We start from the raw sequence: 15,869 nt of genomic DNA on the forward strand, positions 1-15,869 counted from the left end.
ATCTGCTCCGTCCCACCTCCTGCCTTCCCATGTTTCTCGCAATCCGCGTTCGCCACCAATCGTGTGCGTCACGAGGGCAAGGAAGCAGAGAGAGGAAGAGGAGGCGACGGGTGCAGCGGGCGACACTAGGAAGAGGAGGAGGAGGCGTGTGAGGGGAGAGGAGGAGACGAAGACGTGTGCCTGCCTTCGTTGGGAAGTAAACAACCAATCATTGCATTTCTCTCTTGTCTTTTTTTCCCTCGACCTGAACAGAAGCCTTGATGGCGTGGCTAGCGCGAGGGCTCACCCTTTGCGGGTAGCTTATTTTGTTGATGGCTCAGAACCAAATATGGTGAGTGGTGTTCTTGCAACAAGGATGTTGAGCCCGAGTGCTAATATATTTGGTTGAGGACGCGTGGGCTGAAAATGTTGGGACTACGGATGAGAATGTCATGGCAGTGGGAGATGGATGAACACCAACCAGGGTGTTTTTTTATGGGGGGATATGCCCCCTCCCTCATGCATGACACCACCATATATTTCTTCAATAGTTTTTTACCGCTAAGTGCATTTACATCATGCGTCTCGGGCCATGACCACGATAGGGGCACAATAGTTGAGATTGCTCCAGCGCACACCTGCCATGTACAACATATGTGTCCTTCGTGGGTGTGCATCATCACACATATTAGACATATTAGCTGGGTTAGAAGAAGCTACTATAAAGGATGGGGTTTATGTGCTCTCACTCTCCCTCGCCAAGTTTACAATGTCAACTTTAGTGGTAACCCGGTCGCGATTGGCGGACCAGCGTTGTCGTGGCTGCGGCTGGGAATAATGGACACGAGTCATTTCTTGCCAATTCTTTACCATGATTTGCTCACAGACGCAACTGGCTCAGTGGACCGAAGCTTTGAGGTTGTTGTGTAGTTTGGGAACGGTAATTACATCAACGGGGAAGCTTGTAACCAGATTTCAAACTCAAGCTCCAAGTCATTTCCTCTTTATTGGAATAAACGTTGACGCGGTGGCATCATGAGTGTCGGGGCGGCTGGCGTAGTGCTGATCACATGAAAGCTAATGGATGCCTAGCTCTACTAATCATGAATGTATAGTTAATCTAGGATTATGGTGGCTTGCCCGCTCCCCCATATTATGTTAGGGGCGGGGAGGACATATGCCCCCTCACTCATGTACGACACCACCATATATTTTTCAATAGTTATTTACTATTGAATGCATGTACATCATGTGTCTCGGCCCATGACCTCGGCACAACTGTAAGGAGACACCATTTGCACAATTGCAAGAAGGGTAACCCCGATGACATTGCTACTATGATGGTTGTGAGTTAATCAATTTGTTTTCTAATTTGTTATACTTTTCAGGCATTAGTGTTTTGTAATCAACCATACATGTTAGCAAATTGCTTGTGTAGAGAACCACCAAAGAAGAGGAGAAACACTATCCAAGTCATCCATTGTGTCAAGAGAGGATGAAGCACCGACGATCGCTATGTGTTTTCTACCAAGGTTAGCAATTCTACACCTACCATTGTGCCAAATGAAAACCGAGATTGATTTGTGCCAAATGAAAACTGAGTTCGATTTGTATGTATTGACCTAATCCATAGCCAAAGGTTAGAGACTACAAATAAGAAGAAAAAAAGGAGAAGGGGTAAAAGGTGAGCTTTGCAAGTTTTGAATATTGTGCATGGTTAATGTTGTTGTTTGCTCTAAAATTATTGCTACCATATATGGACAAATGTAGATCAAGAACCTGATCTAACAAACCCGAGCTCATTCTTAAGCCTATTTGTGTTCCTACGAAGCAAGCAGACTATGTTGTGAAGGTAAGGACCAAAAGGGAAAAGATAGCACTTGCTAAAAAAGATGAAAACATTCCTATGGTGCTATTTGACAACCCTGCAATGGGTGTGAGAAGTCAAGAAAACCTTGGACAACCCTACAATTAGCACAAGAAGCAAAAAAAGACTCGGCTTGTGAACATCATCTAATTTCTTTCAGTTAAAGTCACTTTTGTGCTGCTCATCTCAGGACATATGTGTGAACTTTGACTCATGCATGTGAATGATGCACATTACTAGCACGTGGTCTCTCCCCTCCATGTAGGAATCAATGGTAATATTTGGTCCAGTCATAGTAATTCATTACTAGCATTAGGTCTCTCTCCTCCATGTAAAAATCAATGGTAATATTAGGTCCAGTTATAATAATTGATTACTAGCATTAGGTATCCCCTCCATGTAAAAATCAATGATAATATTAGGTCTAGTTATAGTAATTCAAACATGAAGCACGGTAATCCACTTCTAAGCCCAGGCTCAGCTGCACCCGCCCTGACAAAAAAAATTAAAATAAATATTAGAAAAATTCAAAAAAATCCAAAAAAATTGTATGGTAGATAATTTGATGTATGAGGTTTGCTCCAATTTTCAAATCATTTGGACATCTTAGCAGCTCTCGAATTTGTCTTTACAGAAAAGATTGGAATTTTTTGAATTTATTTTGATTTTTTTGTGATTTTTTTCCTGGGCGGGCGCAGATGAGCCTGGGCACCGAAACACCACACTCACATGATGCATTACTATCATGGGGTTCTGCATTTACGTGAACATGATGCTTTACTTGGTAACACAAGTAATTTTATTGCCATATCCCGACCTGTTTTACTATCAATACTTATGGAGCGTAGTTGGTAACACAAATTATTCTATTACCATATCCTCAACCCGTATTACTACGGAAACGTAGTTGGTAACGTAAATTATTTTATTACCATATCCGACATGTTTTACTACCAACAATTAGGGAGGGTAGTTGGGAGACGTAGGTGAACCTATGGGACGGTAACAAAATAAATTGCATTACTATTTCTGCAGTTGGTTTTACCCTCATTCATTAATGAGTGAGGAGGCCTATTCATGCGGAGCAACCGCGCCTAATTAGGACCAGTGCGCAGGATAAGGAATTTTGCGCTCTCGCTCAGTTTAGCGCTACCGTGAGCTATTGTGAGCGTGCGCGCATTCTTGCTTAGCCTACGCTCCGGTCGGTCCTGATTCTTTTTCCACGTCGCGCGCCCTTCTGCCTAGTTAGTGCGTCGGGCTATTTAGCACGTACTTCCTTCATTTTTATTTAGTTCGCATATTAGATTTGACTGAAGTCAAACTTCGTAAAGTTTGATCAAGTTTATAGAAAACAATATAAACATTTACCATATTAAATCTATATGATGTGAAAGTACAGTTAATAATGAATCTAATGGTATTGATTTGTTATTGTATATATTAATATTTTTATTTAAAAACTTTGTTAAAGTTTACAAAGCTTGACTTTGACTAAATCTAATATGCGAACTAAATAAAAATGGAGGGAGTACTGATCAGTTGGCTCGAACTGGCGAGAGCGTAAGATAGCCATAGGCCAGAATGCGCGCCGGCATAGTCTAGCAAGCCTGTGTGTGTGTGTCTTGCAGGAAACAATTTTTTTCCGAGTGTCAAACAGGAAACAAATTTAAAGATAATGTTAAATAAATAATTCTTTCTTACTTCTAAAGTTCTTTTACAGTACCCTTCAATGAATATAGGCCCTTCATTTATCTCAATCTAATGGATAGGATTGGTTGGTACTCCAACGTTAGCGTTTAGGAGTACCACCGCCAAAGTTGGGGAGTACCTTGATTTAAAGGGTAAATTGATAATCAATATATGGAAATCAAGGTGGAAACTACTCCCTCCGAACGGCAGTTACGGTAATTACAAGATTTGACTAGCATGCATCGTGAACCGGCTGGCGAGGGACCCGCCAGGAAATAAAGATGGATGCATCATCCGAAAGCTATGGCTCCTTTGCGATTTATAAATCAACACATGAGCACTCAAAAGAAACGAAACGTGATGCCAATATTCAACAATTTACAACATTCTAGTTTTCTATACAAGACGCCAAAGAACTAGGCTAGTAATTTTATCGCCTTCACTAGCGAAGTGAAGAACTAGATTCGGATACGACGGAGGATCGAAGGTCTCACCGGCGGCCGACGCGCCATGTTTTCATGAGTGTGAAAGTAGGGGCGCGGACCAGGCGAAGAGAAGGCAGCCACGGCTATGCAAGATCAGGGAGGCCACGATTTGTGCTTGATCGGGAAATCAAAAGAAATTAGTTGGCCCAAAGAATTCATCAAGAGTACGCTTAGATGAAAGAGACAAAAAGACCAAAGTACCCTCTCACAGAAACGGTCAGATCTAGTTTGTATTCCCAGCCCTGCCTATGAAGTACCAGGGTACCCTAAAAAACCTCTACTTTTATGGTGGAACATGGTAGCAATACATGAACATTTATGAATGTATCATGTATGTATAAGTCTTACAAATGTTGTCTACAGTCCAACCATGATTGCATACCCTCCTTAAGACTAGGCCTGATTTTCTTGATTACCATAGCAAAATGTTACTTGAAGCTATTAATACAGTATTCTAGATTTCTTTGCTTGTGGTCAAATATTATACTATTTTTATGCTTCCATATGCTCCTACATGCAGTGATCACGCATTCTTTGAAACATTGAATTGGCATTCTATCTTTGGCTTCCATCAACATATCAACTATGGCATTCCATTAAAACCAAGTGCAATCCAGAAGTTCTGACTAAGGGGTTCTTTGATTCAAAGGAATTTTATAGGATTTCTGGAGGATTGAAATCCTTAGTATTTTTTCCTATATTGGTCCTTTGATTTATAGGATTGGATCCCATAAGAATTTTTCCTATGAAATCTTTTGTACTACATTCAATAGGAAATTTAACATCCACTCCAACCTCTTTTTACAATTCCTTTGTTTTTCTCGTGGCATCAAACAATCATTGCTAATTCTATAGGATTCAAATGGGCATGCCACTCCAACCCTACACTTTTCCTATTCCTACGTTTTCAAAATCCTACGAATCAAAGAGGCCCTAAAGTCACATAAAAAGAAAAGGTGGATGTAATCTTCATTAGGTTCATCATCACACATAAACACATTTGTTATTCTCAACATAGAAATTCTTTCTGTTTAGTAGACCCCTTGTGTTCAATCTGTCTTAAAGGAGAAGCCAAAAAAATAAGAATATCTATTTAGAGAGACAGCTTGATTTCCATATCCAATGAAATGCATGTACAATAGCCATGCAGATTTTTAAAATTTTACCACATCCTTGTAAAGTTTAATAGTTTAACTTGAATATCAAAACCAGGCAATTGTAAAACAAAGCATTTGACGGCAGGAATGTCAAAAACCATTGTGTATAAACATCCTCAACATTTTTAAGAACAATTGATACCACAAACTGACTTGTGCACTTCACCATATATAACATATGCATCTGGTATGCTGCACATAATGAAAGCAACCGCCATGCTTAAATAAATTAAATTATATGCAAGAATATGAACAAGTTAATCAGCACAAATATGTTTGTACATTTCAGAAATACACCCTCAGCTATGATAATTTAATCCAGCCAGGATAACGCGTGTATATATACATGAGATAGTGCTTTGATTGCCAACAAGAATATTGTACTTTGGCAGAAAAGAACCATAAAAACAAATCCATGTAATCTTCAGCTTGTTTACTGTGCACTGAGTAGCTGATCAACTGATAAACCAGGCTGCTTCGAGAAGACAATAGCGCCGTCTACAGTGCCAACTTTGTACCTGAGCATATTGTCATCCGTGACGATCCTGCATGATCCCCGCGACTCGGAATGCATGCTGATGCCAAGATAGTGGATATGGTCTTGCACGCTATTTCCACTGACAGACCTGAATAGAAGAGCAATGTTAGGGTGAAAGAACATCAGCTGGCAAAGAGTTCACAAAGGACAGAATGTTAAAACGTGAGAGCGGAAAGGACCTGCTGCAAGTGGGTTCTTCACCAGAATCGTCACAGATTTGCTCGATCGGGTATACTAGGCTATCGAGCCCAATATGGTGGCTAAAATCAGAAGCATGTCGTACTTTTCAGGATAGACAAAAACAGACGCTAGTACTACTTATGCTTGATGCCACTGTTCAGATATACAGAAGGTGTACTGTCCACACATGAACAAAGATAGTTACATCTGTCTCGTCTAAGATTTTTGTATTCAGAAGAACAGCACGGAAATCAAATTATACTATCACTGAGGTTCTTGATTCGCCCACACTTGCTGTCATTCCCAACAAAATATTAGCAACAACTAGTCTGTCAAATGTAAAGAGAGTTCAGGCTGAGAATTGTGCAGTAATTATGTAGTACTAGATAGGCAGTGCAGCTTGCCGCACCCCACCCACCCAGTCCAGTTTCATCCAGGCCGGTAGCATACACATGATGCAAAGGTAGAGTAACAACAAACACATAAAAGGAATTATTGAGACCATTGACTCAACATTAGGATTTCTCAAAGAAACATGAGGAAGCAAACAATTACTAATAGTAGTAGTTCAATTGATTACATCTTTTGAGCATGTCACTAAAAATGCAGTATGATATAACTAAAGACAGATATTCATGTGCCAGTTCAGCAAGAGGTAGACACACTGGCCATGCAGCTTCTGATAGTGACGATTCCTATTAGAGGTTCATATAATGTAGCATCAGACACCTAAAGCATCGTTGTTCATATACCAAAAGCAGGCCATAGTGGTTATCACAGCTAACTTATTTACACTGCTTTCATACTGCATAGTACAATAGTAAACTAAACCTACAAATCTGTAGCGACAACTGATCATTCGGCAGCAAATCCCTATCAATGGAAAAACTATGTTCAAACTGTTAGCAAAGAATTATGTAAATAATAGAAATGGATTTGTTATATCAATGGAGAGCATGCATAGCATGAAAAAAATGCACATCAGCAAACATAGCACATCAACTGCCATAAGTGAAAACTAAACCTACGGCTCTCTCCGTTGGGTTACTGTTTTTAACAGATCGAATAGTGTAAGCATAGTAGCTCAACCAATGAATGAAAGGATCATCTTGACCAAGGTATGGGATAACTTGCTTCAATCGATACCGGGGGCTTTTACCCTCTTTTTGGGAAAGAAAATAAAAGGTATACTTGCTCGAGGAGGAGGGATAAGAATAAAGATATTCACCTGGCCGCAGTTCCCCCCTTCCCACTGTCTCCACTTCTCTTTCCCAATTAAAAAAAACAAGAACCAAAGGAGATGGTAACCTGAGAGACCACCAATGCTGGCTGTCATGGGAGGGGGAGGAGCTGAGAAGCATGCCTAAAGAAGCAATTGCATCCAGAGTAGAGACAAAGCCAGCAAGCAAGAACAAAAAGGAGCAATTGCATCAAAGAAAGGTGTTTTTCTTCATGCCATCATTTTTCTTTTCTCACGTACAAGCACAAATCCCATGTCACCACAACGGTTTCATTAACGGAAAAAGCTGGCGACATGAAGAAAATAGTGAAATGCTTTAAGGCAAGTAAATACTTAGGACTTAACGACACCATCACCTCAGTTTTATAGCAGAAACCATTGAGGTGGGAATTTGAGTTAAACATCAGTATAAATTATGGGTTTAGGCCTAATATAAATGCTGGGTTTAAAGGCGAGAGTTGGGGATTTTGTCTCAGCACACAAGAGCATTTTAGGTCCCAGAAACCTCTAGATCAAGTAGAGGAGAGTTCAAGGTGTTCAGGAGTGATAGAGAACATCAACCTACAGTGATGTCCGAGCAGCTCTGTCGTGGCTGCATACTCGAGCTCCAGTGTGCCGTCCAGCGGCAACGCTGCGGCCACTATCTGCATTTCAAAAACCAGAGACCAAAATCAGGGAGATCAGAGTGTCAAGTGATGGGGAAAAATAGGGGAATAGCATCAGCAAAGATGAAGGATTTCAGATCCAGTAGCAAACATAAATCTTCACTCATGTAGCACCACTGAGGAGAGCGACCTGGACCTGGAGGCAGAAAGCAGAGGAGTTGAGGAAGAAGAGATCGTGTGTTGGCAAGGTCTAACTCGGTGCCTGGCTCCGGGTTGAGACAGGGGAGTGAGCTAACATGCACAACTAATAGTACAAGCTCTAAACTGACTCACTAATACATGTGCTTACAACACTAACTAATAGGTTTAAACTGTACAATTACTGCAACGATGTATTTTTCTTCTTAAAAGTCAAGACTCAATTTAGCTTCGGAACATATATACACGAACTGCAAAAGACAAAAAAGGACCAGAAAAGAAACACAGGGAGAAAAACCAATTTAGCTACGAGTATTCAGGCAAACCTCTCCTTTGTTCATGTAGATTGATGATGACCTTAATATCATCAAAATCTAATTTCAAAGCACCCGAAATAGTCATTAGTGCCCAACTGAACCTAAGCATTGAAAGGAACTAATGTAGAGGAAACAAAAAAAGAGCAAGTTTATCATCAATAGCTCATATCAGCAGAAAGTATATCATCAATAGCGCAGATAAAAAATCTGGAGGTAGCAATGGCATATACCCATATGAGGGAAAGGGTAGGTTTAGGTACCTGGATGGATTTTACACCTTAGAAGCAGCACCTCTCAATGGTGATCTACTACCTGCAGCAAACACTGTTGATAAGTTGGGAAAAGGAAAAATAATTCAGAAAAGAATTGTGACAGCAATGGATGCTAAACGTCCAAACATCAATTATTTTACAGGCATGGATACACTTCTAACTAAAAGACAGTCATTTCCCTAATTACAATATTACATGTGCGATTCTCCAACGTCATATGTCACACATGCTTTTCCTGATTACAACAGAGGAGAAGCCACGATCGGACTACGCACAACATGTTTTTTGGACACCCAGCTCAAACTTCCCTGCAAGGCCTTTGACCCGACACTGCGATGCCTGCTCACAGTAATGCTGAATGTTTTCTTTTGTCCAACCTTGGAGAAGACCAGCGTCTCTGGGTAGACTCGCACTGTGAGAGACTTGGGAACCTCCATCTTCAGTGTGTATACTGAATTTATTGGCCCCACATTTGTCACGGTTCTGTTCACCGTGAATGGCCTTGACCTGAGTGGCACTGTTATGGATGGGTAGTTCAACTGTGCCTCTGGTATCTTGGGAAGCATTTTGCAGGACAGCGTCGGGTCACGCGCAATGGTTGCCAAGCCTTGATCACCGAGGAGAGCACATATGTAGCCAGCATATTCAGTGATGCTAAGGTCATACACAAGGCCCGGATCAATAGCTTTTATAGGATTGGCATGGCCAGCACCCATGGCATACGCGGTTGCCCTCTGATGCTGCTCGTCCAAGATCGGGCCACCAGCGCTGTCCGTGATATCAGCTGTGGTGAGGATGGCTGACTTGATAGCAGCAGCAGACCAATCAGGATGGGAGCTCTTGACAAGCGCAGCGATTCCACTGACATGTGGAGTCGACATGGATGTCCCTGATCTAATGTTGAATGGCCCAGATCCAAGAATGGTGAGTGGTGGCCATGCAGCAATGATGTTGAGCCCGGGTGCTAATATATCTGGCTTTAGCACACCGGGGCTGAACGTGCTGGGACCGCGGGATGAGAATGCCGCGACAGTGGGAGATGGACGGACACCAAGCACAGTGTTCTTGTATATGACTTTGGCACTGGCTTTGCTTGTTGCCCTTGCATACTCTATGATATCGTTGCCATCAGCCACGGTCACCTGCACAACATCACTGCCATAATCCTCCAGAAGGGTGGTGAAGCCAGCATCTTTCCTGTTGATCAGGACTATGCCAGCCGCCCCGGCACTCATGATGCCACTGATGTCAGACTGGTTGATTGCTGACCCTGTGTCATTCATTGGTCCTGTGTTATGGCAAATCACAATTTTGCCAGACACATTTCTTCCAGCCAATGATGACTTGCAGTGTTTGTTCCAATACAGAGGAGCAGAGTTGGAGCTTGAGTTCGCGGTCTGATTGAAAGCTTCCCCACTGATGTGCTCGCCGTTGCCAAGCTGCACAACGGTCTGGAAGCTTCGGTCCACCGAGCCAGCTGCAACTGTGAGCAACCATGGTGCAGAGTTGGCAATAAAGGACCTTGGCCCGTTGTTACCAGCTGCAGCCACGACAACAACACCCTTTGCTACCGCATTGAATGTGCCAATGGCAACCGGATCATCAGTGAAGTTGACATCAAAAAAGGGGCCGAGGGAGAGTGAAAGCACATCAACACCATCCTTGACGGCTTCATCTAACCCGGCAACTATGTCCGAGGATGCACACCCAAGAATTATGCACACCCTGTACATGGCCAAGTGTGCATGTGGAGCAATTCCGGCAGCTGTGCCCCTGCCGAGGCCGTGGGCTGAGGCATGACTGACGAAGTTCCCAGCTGCGGTGGACGAGGTATGTGTTCCATGCCCCGTGTCATCTCCGGAATCATATGCTCTGGGATTACGGAATTTGGCACCTATCAATTTGGTTGTTGCAGCGTGCAGCGCCATGGCATGAGCCCTTCCACTTTGATGGGGGTGGCGGGATGCCGCTGTCATCAAAGGAAGGATGCTCTGGCGTATATGCCGGTGTCCCAACCCCGATTATGACTCCTTGGCCATAGTTGGTGTCCCTCCACAGCCCGGCATCTTTCTCCAGTCTGAGGAACTTCGGAGTGTGAGTGGTGCTGGGGTGCCAGAGATGGTCTGGAAACACTCGCAGAAACTCCTTCCTCTGGGACACCACGGCAAGGTCGTCTTCGGTGAGCCTCACGGCAAACCCCGTGAAGACCTCAGTGTAGGTATGGATGAGGCGTGGCTCATCGGAGCCGCCGAGAGGCGGTGGCAGCCTCAGCAGCACAATGTATGTGCGATGGCCTGGAGAGAGGCCTGCACCTAGGTCGTCGCATACCGCAGGTGCAGGAGCATGCAGGAGCATGAGGGTGAGCGAGAAAAGTGGGGATCATGAGGTTGGCCAAGGATGCCATGGCTTGAGCTGAGGTGGTGGTGATGGAAGAAGCGAGAGGTAGAGAGGACGACGGGGCTGCTGGTGGTGGAAGCACGGCGCAGAGGAGCAAATGCTTCTTCCTCTTTCTCTTGGTGGTGGTGGTGGTGGTGGAAGCACGGAGCAGAGGAGCAAATGCTTCTTCCTCTTTCTCTTGGTGGTGGTGGTGGTGGTGGAAGCACGGAGCAGAGGAGCAAATGCTTCTTCCTCTTTCTCTTGGTGGTGGTGGTGGTGGTGGAAGCACGGAGCAGAGGAGCAAATGCTTCTTCCTCTTTCTCTTGGTGGTGGTGGTGGTGGTGGAAGCACGGTGGAGAGCAGCAAATGCTTCTTCCTCTTTCGCTCACTCTACCTCGGTTGGTTTTGGGAGAGAAAGAAAGGGGGGGAGAGCACAAGCACAGCAATGGCTTCGGGCCTCAACGTTAAATGCTGCGTGCTGAACCTTGCACGCACGCCTAGATGCTCCTGTGCCTATATGTGAGTCAAATCACATTGTTCTGTGCGGTTCCTCTTGGCAGGGAGACACACAAGTGATGCCCTGACACCCCTACATGGCGTAGGGAGACGCTCGTGTCGAGCTTGCGCTGGTCGAGAGAAAGCCTCCGCAAGAGAGAAAAGTTGAGCTTCCATCTATGGAAAAAGAGGAAGCTCCGCTCCTGGTGGGTGGTGGCTGAAGGAAGTGACCAAAGGGAGAGGACGACGCTACGTGTCGACTGTTGCGCTAGCGTGGTTTCAGTTTCAGCTAAATTAAAATCAAAATAGCGGGGCACTAGTCCCTGCAAAGCACACAAGGGCAAGGCTATCCTTCATAGACACTGGTGTGTGTCGAGCTTGCGCTGGTGGAGAGAAAGCCTCCAAACAAAGAAAGGTTCGACCGCATCAGCACGCAGCTTGCAGAGCTGATGGGGAAAATGGTGGAGGAGGGAACAGAGAAGTGACCCAAAGGGAGAGAGGACAGTGGCGGTGGTGGACTGGTGGTGGGTGCACTGCGAGAGAGAGAGAGAGGCTGAGCTTCCACGATTCCATCTACGGAAAAAGAGGAAGCTATGCTGCTGGTGGGTGGTGGTGAAAGTGGCCGAGAGGACGACGCTGCGTGTCGAGTGTTGCGCTAGCCTGATTTAAGTTTCAGTTGAATTGCAAATTAAAATAGCGGGGCGGGACAAGATGTTTAGCGGAGTTAAACCACAATTAGCGCTTTTTGATGGAAAATTCAGTAGTAAATCAAAGCATCCGGATTTGGAAAAGAGAGGAGGGAGGAGCTCAGCTTGCCTGGCGAATTGGCGATGGATGATCTGGACGAGGCCGGGACTCGCGCATCGTCGCCTTCGTGTTGCGGAAGCGGAAGCAGCCAGCGCCTCCTCGCCGCTGCACAATCCTTACTCCAGCAACTCGCCGGCGCTGCGCCTGCCGACCCCGTGCGCTCCGCCTCGGGCCCTCGGCGACGAAATCCTGCCGCGACCTCTCCGGGCCGGGGCGGCGCTCTGCGTCTTCCGCCCGCGGCTGCCTCGCACTTGCCGCCTCGGGCCCTCGGCGACGAACTCCTGCCGCGGCCTTCGGGCCGGGGCGCCGCCCTGCGTCTCCCGCCGCGGCTGCCTCGCACTTGCCCCCCACGCCTCCGACCCGCTACCTCCCTTCCGCCGCCTGCGGCGTTGAAGTCGCCGTCTCCGCCCATGACTCGGGCCTGGGTGGCTGGAGATTGTCACACCCGATGTGAACACATCATCGGTGGACTAGCGGTGTAAGGGGATGAGAAAAGAGTGGGCCAGCCCAGGGTGTTGTTGGGCCGTGTGTGTGGGTGAGGGGTATTTAGGGCTGTACCGTGACATATGAGTTAAGCATGAATGGAAATTGGATCTGAACCTTCTCATCCCCTCTTCGTCTAGCTCTCACGTAGTATTTCTCTGTTTTCTCCCCAATTCTTCCCCTGTGCGATTGATCCCTTTTCATAGGATTTCCGGTTGTCACAATTGGTATTTAGAGCCTCAATTTTTTTCCTCCGCTGCCAGACCGGTGCCGCCACGCCCATATTCTCTTGGCCAATCGATAAAATCCACTGCCTCACGTGCGATTTCACTCCGATGAGATCGCCTAAAATCCTGGGCAGAGTTTGATTTGCTCAGAGCAGGTGTCACAGCGTCGTCCAAGCCTTCCGCCCAGACCCGACAGCTCATGGCTGCCGTAGGGGAGGAGACAGCGGGCCTCACGACCCTGATGAAGAAGCTTCTCTCCCGTTTTGAAGAAGAGAAAGTGCGCGCCGAGGTGCAGACCGCGTTCAATACCTAGGTGTCACGCGAGTTGCAGAGTTTGACCAAGCAAATCGGCCTTACCCAGGCAAAGGTGGACGATGTGCGCAAGGTGGCTTCCCCATCAGCCTCCTCCTCCCCTTTTCCTAACTTGCAAGTGGGTGATCCGTCTGTGGCAGTGTCGCAGACACCAGGTGCTCGCGAGGGGCCACAGCAGCCACCGCCAGCGACACTGCACAACCCCCGGCCGATCCACGCGCCGCACCACACCCGAGCGCGCTTCCAATCCCACAAGTCATCGGGCTGCCCCGCTCGCCAGGCTCGCCAATGACAGCCCACACATGTTGTTCTGGTCGGAGCAACCCGCGCTGGCAGCCCGCGCCTCACAACCAACTCCGCATGAGGAGTACTTTTCCAAGCCGTCGAAGCATCATTTTCCCCGATTTGATGGTGATGCTCCACGCATATGGTTGGACCGCTGCCTAGCATACTTCGAGTTGTACAGGGTATCGCTGCATAGTTGGGTCACAATAGCAGCGTTGTATGTGGAGGGTCATGCGGCACTGTGGCTTCGAGCATTTCGTCAAACAAATTCAGATAACACTTGGGATATGTTTAGGCATGCCATGGTGGAGGAATCTGGCCCAGAGGAGTTTGAGTCAACTATGCATAATCTTCTTCAGCTCTGTCAGACAGGAACAGTGGTGGAGTACCGCCAACAGTTTGAGGTACTTATGTACGATTTGATTGCTCTTAACGCGACCCCGAGCTCCAAGTTCTTCGTAACCCAGTTCCTACTAGGCCTTAAGGATGAACTACGCGCCGTTGTGCGCATTCAGGTGCCTACCAGTATTACTAGAGCGACAATGTTTGCTCTGATTCAAGAGGAGGAATTAGAGATTCAACATCCTCGACTTCGTCCATTATCTGTCAGTCGCCCACCTCCAGTGCACAGCCTGCCATCAGCATTTGGGCGACCTCCCCCAACATCAGCAGTGCCACCTGCCGCAGGGACAACACCACGCGCCATTCCTGCGCCCAAGCCAGCTCCGGATGATTTCGGACACGAACGTGAGCTCTGCGACTATAGACATCAACATGGCCTCTGTTTTCACTGCGGCGACAAGTACTCACGGGAGCACCAGTGCAAGCGATCGGCGCAGCTGCTGACACTTGAAGTGGGGGACTTTGGCGAAGTGCTTTTCAGATGATGTTGTGCAAGCGCTCGAGTTGCTCGATGAACCAGAACCTGCAAATGTTGCATGCTGCCTCTTATCCACTCACGCTGTCGAGGGTACAGAATCACCAGAAACTATTCGCCTGCGCGCCATTGTGGAAGACCAAACCATGCTGTTGCTTGCCGATTCAGGCAGCACTCACAGCTTCGTCAATGGTGCATTCTCTCAACGCATCAGCGCTTGTACCACGAGTATCCCTGCTAACACTGCCAGAGTCGCCAATGGACAGAACCTGGACTGTACATCCATGGTACCGTAGCTGAAATGGGCTACACAGGGTCATGAATTTGCCACGGACATGCGTGTCTTGGATCTGGGTGGCTATGATGCAGTGCTGGGCGTGGACTGGCTCGGACAACACAGTCCTATGCAGTGTGATTGGAATCTGAAAACCATGAAATTCCCGCGACAGGGAACAACAGTACACCTAACAGGTGTCCATACCGACGAGCAACACTCTCTCACAGCCTTGGATGCGGCCAGTTTGTGGCAGATGCATGGCACGAACGAGATCTCGGAAGCAGCCCTGCTGGAGATTCAGTTCACTCCAACAAGCAGTACATTCCTCGTGCGGTTCAACACATCTTGACAGAATTCAAGGACATTTTTGAGGAACCCACCCAACTTCCCCCTCACAGGCGGTATGATCATGCAATCACCTTAGAACCTAGAGCGTGATTGTCCAAGGTTTTCATTATTTATTGCCTTATGGACTGTTATTTTTCTTTATGATACAATTTTTATGCCTTTTCTCTCTTATTTTACAAGGTTTTCATGAAGAGGGAGAATGCCGGCAGCTGGAACTCTGGACCAGAAAGGAGCAAATCTGAGATACATATTCTGCATAGCTCCAAATGTCCTAAAACTTTACGAAGAATTATTTTGGAATAAAAAATAATGGGCGAAGAAACAACAGAAGGGGACCCACCAGGCGGCCACAAGCCTGGGTCCCCTGGCCAGCCCCCGATGTCCATCTTCTGCTATATGAAAGGTTTTGACCTAGAAAAATAAGAAGGAAGCTTTCGGGACGAAGCACCACCGTCTCGAGGCGGAACCTGGGCAGAAGCAATCTATGGCTCCGGGGGAGTTATTCTGTTGGGGAAACTTCCCTCCGGGAGGGGGAAATTGAAGCCATCGTCATCACCAATGATCCTCTCATCGAGGAAGGGTCAATCTTCATCAACATCTTCACCAACACCATCTCCTCTCAAACTCTAGTTCGCCTCTTGTATCCAATCTTTGTCTCAAAACCTTAGATTGGTACCTATGGGTTGCTAATAGTGTTGATTACTCTTTGTAGTTGATGCCAGTTGGTTTCTTCGGTGGAAGATCATATGTCCAGATCATTAATGATATTCAATCACTACTACAGGATGCTGCTAACGCGACACTACGATCAGAGACCCTTCGAGAAACTGTGTGATATGCAATAATCGCAAACGA

The 15,869-nt window shown here is 46.4% G+C and overlaps 1 pseudogene; it reads right to left on the reverse strand.

Moving 5' to 3' along the window:
* Nucleotides 1-5,376: 5,376 nt before the first annotated feature.
* LOC125515673 lies at nucleotides 5,377-12,208 on the reverse strand (annotated as a pseudogene).
* Between the last annotated feature and the right edge of the window lie 3,661 nt (nucleotides 12,209-15,869).

Source organism: Triticum urartu, chromosome 1, assembly GCF_003073215.2.
Source record: "Triticum urartu cultivar G1812 chromosome 1, Tu2.1, whole genome shotgun sequence".
Lineage (NCBI taxonomy): Eukaryota > Viridiplantae > Streptophyta > Magnoliopsida > Poales > Poaceae > Triticum > Triticum urartu.